This window comes from Chrysochloris asiatica, unplaced genomic scaffold (assembly GCF_000296735.1).
Source record: "Chrysochloris asiatica unplaced genomic scaffold, ChrAsi1.0 scaffold00035, whole genome shotgun sequence".
Taxonomy (NCBI): domain Eukaryota; kingdom Metazoa; phylum Chordata; class Mammalia; order Afrosoricida; family Chrysochloridae; genus Chrysochloris; species Chrysochloris asiatica.
In genome coordinates, this window is record NW_006408553.1 from 22,656,222 (window position 1) to 22,666,284 (window position 10,063).

Here is a 10,063-nt window from a genome sequence, read left to right on the forward strand (position 1 = left end):
TTTGGACATATTGTCAGAAGGGACCAGTTGTTGGAGAAGGATATCATGTTTGGTAAGGTGGAGGGTCACAGAAAAAGAGGAAGACCCCCAGCGAGATGGATTGGGAAAATGGCAGCATCAATGGAGTCAAGTGTGGCAACAATTGTGAGGTTGGCCCAGGACCAGGCAGCATTTCATTCTGTTGTGCATAGGATCACTATGAGTTGGTACCAACTCTATGGCTCCTAATAACCACAAGAACAACTGAAAATCTGTTCATTTGAACCTACCCAACAGTACTCCAAGAAAAAGTCTTGGTGATCTACTTCTGTCAAACTTCATCTTAGAAAATTCTATTGGGGTTATTCTACTTCATCACATGGGACCACTATGAGTTGAAATCAACTCACTGGTACTTAGCAACAATAGCAAACCTTATATTTAAGTTTATCTTCATTTTGTACTTTTTTTTTTGTATATAGTTGAAGCAAAAAAGTTTTTATTTGTAAAAAAAATTTTTTTGCTCCCTGCATTACTGAAGACTATAAGGGAAATCTTAAACCCCATTTAGAATCTTCTGATGTGGGAAATTTCCACTGGAAGGACAAGCAGACCAGCCTGGAGTGGCTGGAAGAACAGAAGATACTTCTTGAAAGAAAGACCAACAGGAAAAATACAATAATAACAGCAGTCCGACTGACTACTACAAGAACAAGCAAGTTGCTCACCCAAGAGACATCAAGGCAAGTGGTTTGGTCCCCTCAAGGCAAACCCCCTTCAAAGACTAAGACTCAATGGGAATACATGAGCAGACATGCACTTTGACAGGTGACCACATTGGTCACTGATAAGGGGAAGTGAGGGAAAAACAGAAATGAAGCAGCAAGCTAAGCCCTACCACGTTCAATAGAATTCTGTGAACCTTGGTGGAGACCTGGTTGGCTAACAGTATGGCAAGACCTGGGGACTCCTGGGCCTAGAGTCAGTGACATAGCCACACAGGATTAGAGTGGAGAGTGAAGCATCCAGTGGATAATAAGAGAGGACATAGGCACAAGAATACCCACACTTGCAGATAATATCCACTTGCCCTGGTTTCAATGGCTGGATGATCAGAGCTCAACTAGAAGAAGGAAGAAGAGGAAAAAAAGAGTAATCTGATACAATTTGATTAACTTAACCTACACCTATGGATGCAGTAGCTCAAAAGAGGGAACAAATCTTTACAGTGAGGATCATTCCCATCCCCTGCATACACAGAGTAGACAGGGATGGGCAACTTTGGCATTGGCTACCCAAAATGGGGGAGCTACAAAGGCAAGAAGTGACTGTTTTACAAGCTTTCAAGAGGGAGCCTAGATCCAGAAGAAAGTAGAATCTCCATGGAGTAATATCCAATCTGTTTGGGTGGGACTGATGAAAGGAGATGGGGATGGCACTCATGTGGCACAATAGTGAATAATTGTTATCAGAACTGACTGAGAGAGTTGGAAACGTAAAGGTAGACATTTTGTAGCAAACTGAGGGGAGTGATTGACTTTGCAGTCCAGGAGCAGAGGTCCCTGGGACCATCAAGGGAGAAGTGCGGAATGCGGCACCATACCCAGAGAAACAGTGATGCCAGAGATGGAGGCAGAAATGATGACATGGAGAGAGGGAACTGTAGACCCAGAGAGGGAGAGGGGCTGTGTGCTGATGACCAGGGGGAAGGCTTGAAGGGTATACCCTTTGGTTGGTTGATGATGCATGGAGGGGATTGTAGCCATGGCAATGAAACGATATACAATAGGATGAATGTAAAGCTAATGTTCTCCCATGTAAACTATCACACAATTTACAATAAAACATTAAAAAAAATGTTTTTGCATGTGCATTTCCTTGCTACTGTTTTGAAAGTCAATCAGCCCTACATGTATGGGTCTATTTCTGTACTCTACTCTCATTCCATGTCTTTCTTTACATCAATACTCTATTATCTTTATTGATATTGTTGCTATTGTTGTTGTTAGGTGCCATCAAGTCAGTACCAACATATAGCCATCCTATATAGGGTTTATGAGGAGTGGGTGATGAGCTTGAACCACTGACCTTGAGGTTCAAATGGCCTTGGAGTCCAGCACATTAACCCACAGTGCCACATCGGGACTCAGTATAAATTTCCCATCTTGTTCTTTGTGTGTAACTGGGGGTATGAGAAAGCATGGCATATTCAAGAAAATGTAAATAATTTTATATGATTGGGACATAGTCTATGAGTCATAGAATTATGAGAAATGAGGGAAGAGAATGAAATAAGCATCAATTATGAAAAGATTTTGTATTCTGCTGTGAAGTTTGATCTTCATCCTTAGGGAACCATTGAGGGTACATAGCCAGTGGAAGGGAGGATCATATTTGTAATTTAAAAAGAACATTCTAGCTTTTCTGTTAGCAGGGACCTGTTCCTGGAGAAAGACACAATGATTGGTAAAGTGGAAAGGTAGCCAAAAAAAGAGACCCCCGAAAGAGATGGATTGGCACAGTGGCAGCAAGAATGGGCTCAAGTGTAGCACCAGTTGTGAGGATAATGCAAGACTGAATGCTGTTTTGTTCTTTGAGACAAAACCAACTTGACAGCACTAAACAATAACAAGTGATTGAAGGAAGTAGGACACTGTTTTCTGAATTCCAGGTGTAAGGAGGTGGTGATTTTAAAAAAGGTAATGAATATGTAACTGTAGTAGTTTTGAGAGATAGTAGAAGTTTCTACTTCTAATTTGATTTTGAACCTTGAGGTAGGTTGCTTTTGGAAGTAAAGAAAAGAATTGATGAGGATGATTTTTAGGTTTGGGGTTTGATAAAACTATGCAGTGTACTTGTGTGGTGCTGTAGGATAAGCACTCGACTGAAAGTTTGGTTTGAACTAAAAGGTTGGTGGTCCAAACTCATCAACCACTTCTTGGAAACCCTACATGGGGTTGCTTGGAGTTGGAAGCGACACCACAACACTTCACAATGCTATCATTTCATGAGCTTTTGAACTTAGGTGAATTATTAGTTTATAGGAGAGTATTGCCACTTAATATCATCTCAAAAAATTTACTAACAAATTGAATTAATACTTGTTTCCATAAATTATAACTGCTCGCCACACTTAATTTGTTACATCTCTTATGACACCATCAATTTCTGAATCACTAAAGCTGCAAACCTCCTGTTCCTCATTGATTCCTTGGCCCTCCACATTCAATTAGTCATGAAGGCTTATTAATCATTCCTTACCAATATCTCTACATTCTCCCTTGCCCTTCTATTCCCACTTCCATAATTCTAGACTAAACTCATATCATTTCATGCCTGAACTATTTCCTAACTAGAATAGTTTCCTAACTTGTTTCCTTACCTCCAGTTACTACCCAATGCAATCCATCTGGCATCCCAGGACCCGAATGATTTTCTTTAAACACTGCTTTCATCACTTCTCTAAGCTCAACCGTGTGCACTATTCTCAGGCCAGATGAGATATTTACCTTCTTTCCAGCATGCTTTGTGCATTCCCACCTATAGAAGTTTTGCTTGGAATGTGGATTTTCCCAACATTCTACTCTGCCTTCTTAAATGGTACTCTTTCTTTTGGGCTCAGCTTCATCCTCCATGAACTTTCTGTATCTGTAGCAATCTCTCCAAAATCCGTTTGCACAAAATGCTATTTGAGTTCAGTTTCTTGTGTTCTTTTTGGTATAAGTCTTGTCTAAGTTAAAAAATAAACAAAAACATTGGCTATTGAGTCAACTCCAACTCATGGTAACCCCACGTGTGTCAGAATGGAATGGGGTTTTCAGTGATTGATTCTATGGAAGTAAATTGACTGGAACTTTTTGCATCTGGGTTGACCAGAATCTTCAAACTTTCAGTTAGCAGGAGAACTTGTTAACTGTTCGCACCCCCTGGGCTCCTGAAAGTTGGGACACTTCTCTAACTTGTGGTGTCCATGCAAAGGAGGGATAATCAGAATCTAATCAACTCAGAAGTGTTGTAATTTCTTGCTACCATTGCCATTGCAGTTGAAGACAAGTTATGTCAGTTTGATAGTTCTTAGCTTATTAATTGTTGCTGTTGTTGCTAAGTGCTGCTGAGTCAGTTCCAACTCACACTGAACCTGTAGAGGGTTTCCAAGGAACAATTGATGGGTTTGAATCATCGACCTTGTGGTTAGCAGTCCAGTGCTTATCCTACAGCACCATACCAGAACTTCTATCAATAGTGGAAATCTATGTTGGGTTTCCAGTACTCATCTTCACATTTCATGTTTTTCCCTCAAAGCACCGCTGGCCTGAAAAGTCTTCTGTACGATCTACACATGATGCAAGATCAGTTCTTCTATGTGTATGGTGACACCATGGAGTCGGTTCTGACTCATAATGACCCTGCATAGGGTTTCCGAAGCTGTAAATTTTTATGGGAAAAGCCTCATCTTTCTCTTGTGGAATAACCTCAATGACCTTGATGTTAACAGCCCGATTTATATCCACTACTCTACCAGAGCTCCTTGTTGTTGTGAAGTGCAGGTTCCGATTCATAGCAATCCTGTATAGGGTTTCCAAGGAGTGGCTGAGAAGCTTGAACTGTTGACCTTGAGATTCAAACTGACCTCCCGGTCCAGCGCACTAACCCTCAGCACCACACCAAAGCTCCTTGTTGTTGTTGTTGTTGTTAAGTGCCACCAAGTCGATTCCAACCCATAGCAACCCTGTATAGGGTTTCTAAGAAGCAACTGGTGAGCTTGAACCACTGACTTTGCAGTTCAAACGAGTTTGTAGTCTGGTGCATTATCCCACAGTGCCACACTCTTGTTTTCAGTTTTTCTGTCTAGCCCAGATACCTTTTGTCCTTTGGATACTTCCACTTTGGGAGGCGTTCTGTTTTTTTGTTTCGTTTTGTAAATGAGTGTATTTTCTCTGCTAAAACCAGATTTTCAAACTATGGTTTATTTTAAGGCCTGTACATTTCTGGTGACAGCAAACTTCCCTATTATTCCTAACTTTCTGGCAATTAATGCTTATTAACCCTATATTTGCACCATTACTAAGAAGGTATATGCATGTTTGAGGAGCAGTCAATTATATAAGTGATCCGCATAGAACAAAATTAATTCTCCTTAGGGAAGATTAGCTTCATTTTAAGGACCTCTGGTAGTGTAGTGGTTACAAACCAGGCTGTGAACCGCAAGGTCAGCAGTTCGAAACTACCAGTTGTTCCACTGGAGAAAAATGACTCTTTCTGCTCCCATGAAGATTTATAGCCTAGGAAACCCTGTACAGGGTCATTATGAGTCGGAACCAACTCCACAACACTTAACAACAACAACATACCTAAAATCATTCTGTTTGTCTCTCTTTCAAAACAAAATTCATTTTCCCTCCTCTGTCATGTTTTTTTTTGCCACATCAGCAAGGCATCCTTGCCCAGCACTTTCCAGTATTTTGGGTTTAGGAAAGGTACCTTCAGAAGACTGAGTATTCCTTCAATGGCTCCATCATCCATGCAATAAGGCTTTCTAGGCACTCCTTTGCATTCCTCTAACTCACCAGACCCTGTTTCCCCAAGTTATATAAAGCTCAGAAGTGGTAACATATCCCTGCTCTACTAGTCCTTGAGCACTTCAACATCCTTTGATAGTTCCCTTAACCCTGTTTCATCATTAAACTATCTTTGAATGGATTATTTTTAACATACCATGTGTCTGCTGTAAGGACTCTAGTAGATAGAGTGCTGCCTCTAGAAATGCCCCCTGATGAATCTTTGTCTTGACAGGATTCTGGACACATGTATCTCCAAGGGCACCAAGCATGGTGACTGACTACAATAAAATAATCTGTTATCTTTCATTAAGAAAGCTATTGTGCCAGACTGTTCTTCTGCAGGAGTTCCTGTTGAAAAATTATACCACCTACCATGAAGTCTGCTAGCACTCATACTCTGATTATTGGATTCTGAGCTTGACCTTTCACCCTGCTGTGCTCCCAACTAGCAGTGAGGGAATGAGACCACATTATATTATTCACCAACTGTGGAAACATAATGAATAGGCTCCATATTCTGTTTGAAACTCAGCAAAACATCTCTGCTATCTTCTAACTCTACAATTCGAAGACACTATGACTGGTGTCATTCTTTATAAATTTATTCATTTGCCTATGTTCTGGAAGATGCCTTTTGACAGGAGTTGCTCCAATGCTGCTACTTTAAGGGTAATTTGGAGATGATTTGTTTGCAGTTCTTTTTTCTGTTAAACATGCACAGTGTTTAGTCTTAGAACTGGAAGAGCCACCAGTCATCTGCTAGGATGAAAGAGACAAACTCTAACCAGATGCCTTAGCCGAATTTCCTCTTTGCTGCTTATGGGAAGCCTCTGCAATTCTTGTTTTAATTATATTTTCTCCATACATCATATTACTGAAAAAAATTCCAACATATTTCCAAGTTATTTTAGCTGGGTATTTTCCCTGCCAATCTTAAAGTCAGTGTTTCTACTTTTTGCTTCTGAATGATACTTCCCAATGGAAAAAAAGAGGGGGAAGATCTTGGGATGCCTTTTCCTAATGATATAGTGTAAACTGTCTCTTGCAGAAGGCATGTTTTGATTCTAATGTAAAGTTATAGGGTTCAGAAGGACCAATACTTGTAAATTTGAAACAAACGTTTCCAAAGCAGAAGTCCAGCACCAGTCCTGTCACACTATAAAGCAAATCATCCAGTGGGAGCAGCACATATATCACTTAATAAAGAGTGCCAGAAAATTCTCTTGCATTCCTTAAAGAATCTAAAACCCAAACATGTAAAGGATCCAAATTCTTACTTAGAAATTCTGAAGGACAAATGAATATTGAATGGCTATGGAGAAAGTACAAGTAATTCATCTACCTGATAGGACAACCTGCTAATCAACATTCACACAATATTTTGTATCCAGCTATAAATAAAAATTCTTGAGCTAAGTTTATGGCTTAATAAGCCAAAGATTTTTGTCATCATCACCCCTGTTATCTACCAATGTCTGAGCCAGATCTTGCATGAGATGCTATGTTTCTTACAGGATGTTGATCTACATAGATTCTGTCAGATATGGGGAGGGAGATAGGCTGATTCTGGATACTCAGAGTAGTGTATAATGAAATAAATCACAATCACTTAAAAGAAAGGCCTTTGGAGGCCAGCTTTAAATTTCTTAAGCCATTGCATGAGCATGGAAAAGAGAACTCTACTCTTACTAGAAAAGTCTAATGGATGTTACTGCCGCACATTTTTCAATATTTTCTTATAAAAAACAGTATTTTCTGCAAAGCATTTTTTGAGATGGACAGAAAATAATTCTCATAGTAAAATATCTGCCCTTCCATTAGTAGGAAGAATTACCCCTAAAAATTGTGAAAGGAGAAATCAGCTTCCCTCAGAGTTGTATAACCAATGCTTTAAAGTTATTTGTTGCTGTTGTTAAGTGCCATCGAGTCAGTTCCGACCCATAGCGACTCTGGATAGGGTTTCTGAGGAGTGGCTGGTGAGTTTGAACTGCCAATCTTGCAGTTCAAACAGCTTTGCAGTCTGGTGCATTAACCCACAACACCACACCAGGACTCCCTTAAAGTCAATTAGGTGTGCACAAAATTTTACACTAAATGACAAGATTCAATGAATTAAATTTCCATTTTTGTCTATTGTTGTTATTATGTGCCATTGAGTCATTTATGACTCAGAGCCGCCCTGTATAGGAGTTCTGAGGAGCCGGTGATGGGTTTTAACTGCAGGATATGACAAAAAAGTATAAACGTACTTCTCTCTTTTTCTCTCCTTCCTTGGTTAGCTACAGGGAGTGAAGAAGATAACTGGGAGAAATTGAGAGAAGATAAATTGAAGTACATAAGAAATCATATGGTGATACTCCATGAAATAAAATTCAACATGAGAAAAGTAGTATGCAGTGTGATGAGATAATGTAAATATGCAGCTAGTGTAGTCTGGGATTTTGAACAAGAGAAAATAAGATTCTGAAGTGCAGCACTGATGACATGGCTAAAGGGAATGTCCAGAAATTTGTTATGTTGCATACAAAACCTTTTACCACCCCTCACTTCATATCAGCTGGATGCTTCACTCTCCACTCTAGTCCTCTGTGGCTATGTCCCTGTCCCTGTGCTTAGGAGTCTCCATATACTGGCCAGGTCTCGATACACTGCTAGCCAATCATGTCTCAATCCAGGTTGGCAGGAGTCTATTGAACATGGTTGGACTTAGCGCACAAGTTCATTGCTGTTTTTCCCCCACTTCGCCTTAATGGTAGACCAACATGGTCACCAGCAAGATTACATGCCCACTCCTGTACTCCCTTTGAGTTTCAGTCTTGGAAGGGGGTTTGCCCTGAGGGGATTTGCCTTGATGGCTCCCCAGTGAACAGCTTGCTTGTTCTTGTAGTAGTCAATCAGACTGCCATTCTTGTTTTTGATTTTTCCTGCTGAATCTTCCTTCGAGAAACATCTTTTGTTCTTCTAGCTGCTCCTGCTGGTCTGCTTGTCTTTTCAAGTAGAAATTTCCCACCTCAGAAGATGCTGGATGGGAATCAGGATTCCACCTATGGTCTTATGCAATGCAGAGGCTCTGCAGAAAGTCTCTTTCTCTGGGCAAGGTCTAGGCCCATTTTAGGTATTTCAGTCAGTTATAGGCTGAAGACAGGCTTACAAGCGTTCTATGGTGATGTTACTGGCTATTCCTTTCTCTCCCCTCAAGTGTCTGTTTTACAATTGTGGGCAAGAGAAACCAAGATTCAAAAGACAGTCAAGAATCTTAACATTATTTCCCCACTTTCACCCATTTAAACCATGCCTCAGTCCCTGTATCCAAGAGTCCTGTTGTTCCAAGGTTGAGGATACATCACTATTTACCTCTGTCCCACTTAGCCCATGCAAACCTGCCTAAAGGTTCTCCCATCTGTCTTCTTGTGTATTGTCTGCACCCCCCCCACCCCAACACTCCAACTATCCTGTGTCTATTCCCTATCCTGTGCTCCACCTTCCCTTCCTTCTCCTCACCCCACCCCCGGCACCCTGGTAACCAAAACTATTTTCCCCCTTTTAATGTGGATAGTTTTTCTTAAGCTTTTACAATAATGGTCCTATGCAGTATTTCTCCTTTTGTGACTGACTAGTTTCACTCAGCATAATGTCCTCAAGGCTTAGCTATGTTATGTGGTGGCTTGCAGCTTCCTTGTTATTCTTCAAGGTATCATAATATTCCATTGTGTGCGTGTTCCAAAGTTTGTTTATCCATTCTTCCATTAATGCACACTTAGGCTGTCTCCATCTTTTTGCTATTGTAAATAGTGCTGCTATGAACGTTGGTGTGCATATATCTACTTGTATTATGGCTCATATTTCTGTGGAGAAATACCAAGCAGAGGAATTGCTGGATCATAAGGTATTTCTATTTCCAACTTTCTGAGGAAGTGCCATACTGTTTTCCGTAGTGGTAGGACCATTTTGTAATTACACCAGCAATGTAGGAGGGGCTCAGTCTCTCTGCATCTTAGCCAGAATTTATTGTCCTCTAATTTTTTTTAATCTTTGTAATTATGGCTGATGTGAGATGATAGCTCATTGTTATTTTGATTTGCATCTCTCTAAGGGCTAGTGATCGTGAACATTTCTCAATGTGTTTGTTAGCTGCACGAATTTCCTCCTTGGTGGTGTGTCTGTCCATGTCCTGTGCCAATTTTTTAATTGGGTTATTTGCCTTTTTCTTATAGAGGTGTTGTTGTTGTTGTTGTTAAGTGCCATCGAGTCGGTTCCGACCCATAGCAACCCTGTACAGGGTTTCCGAGGGTGTAAATCTTTACGGGAGTAGAAAGCCTCATCTTTCTCCCGCGGAGCGGCTGGTAGTTTCGAACCGCTGACCTTAAGGCTCGCAGCCCGATTCGTAACCACTACGCTACCAGAGCTCCTTTGTAGCTTCCTATATATTTTAGAAATGAGTCCCTTGTCTGATGTGTGGTTGCAAAAGATTTTTTCCCATTCTGTGGGTTCCCTTTTTACTCTTTTGGTGAATTCTTTTGATA

The 10,063-nt window shown here is 40.6% G+C and overlaps 1 pseudogene; it reads right to left on the bottom strand.

Moving 5' to 3' along the window:
* The window catches only part of LOC102810958, a 111,291-nt pseudogene extending 105,482 nt beyond the window's left edge, over window positions 1-5,809 (bottom strand).
* Window positions 5,810-10,063: the final 4,254 nt, after the last annotated feature.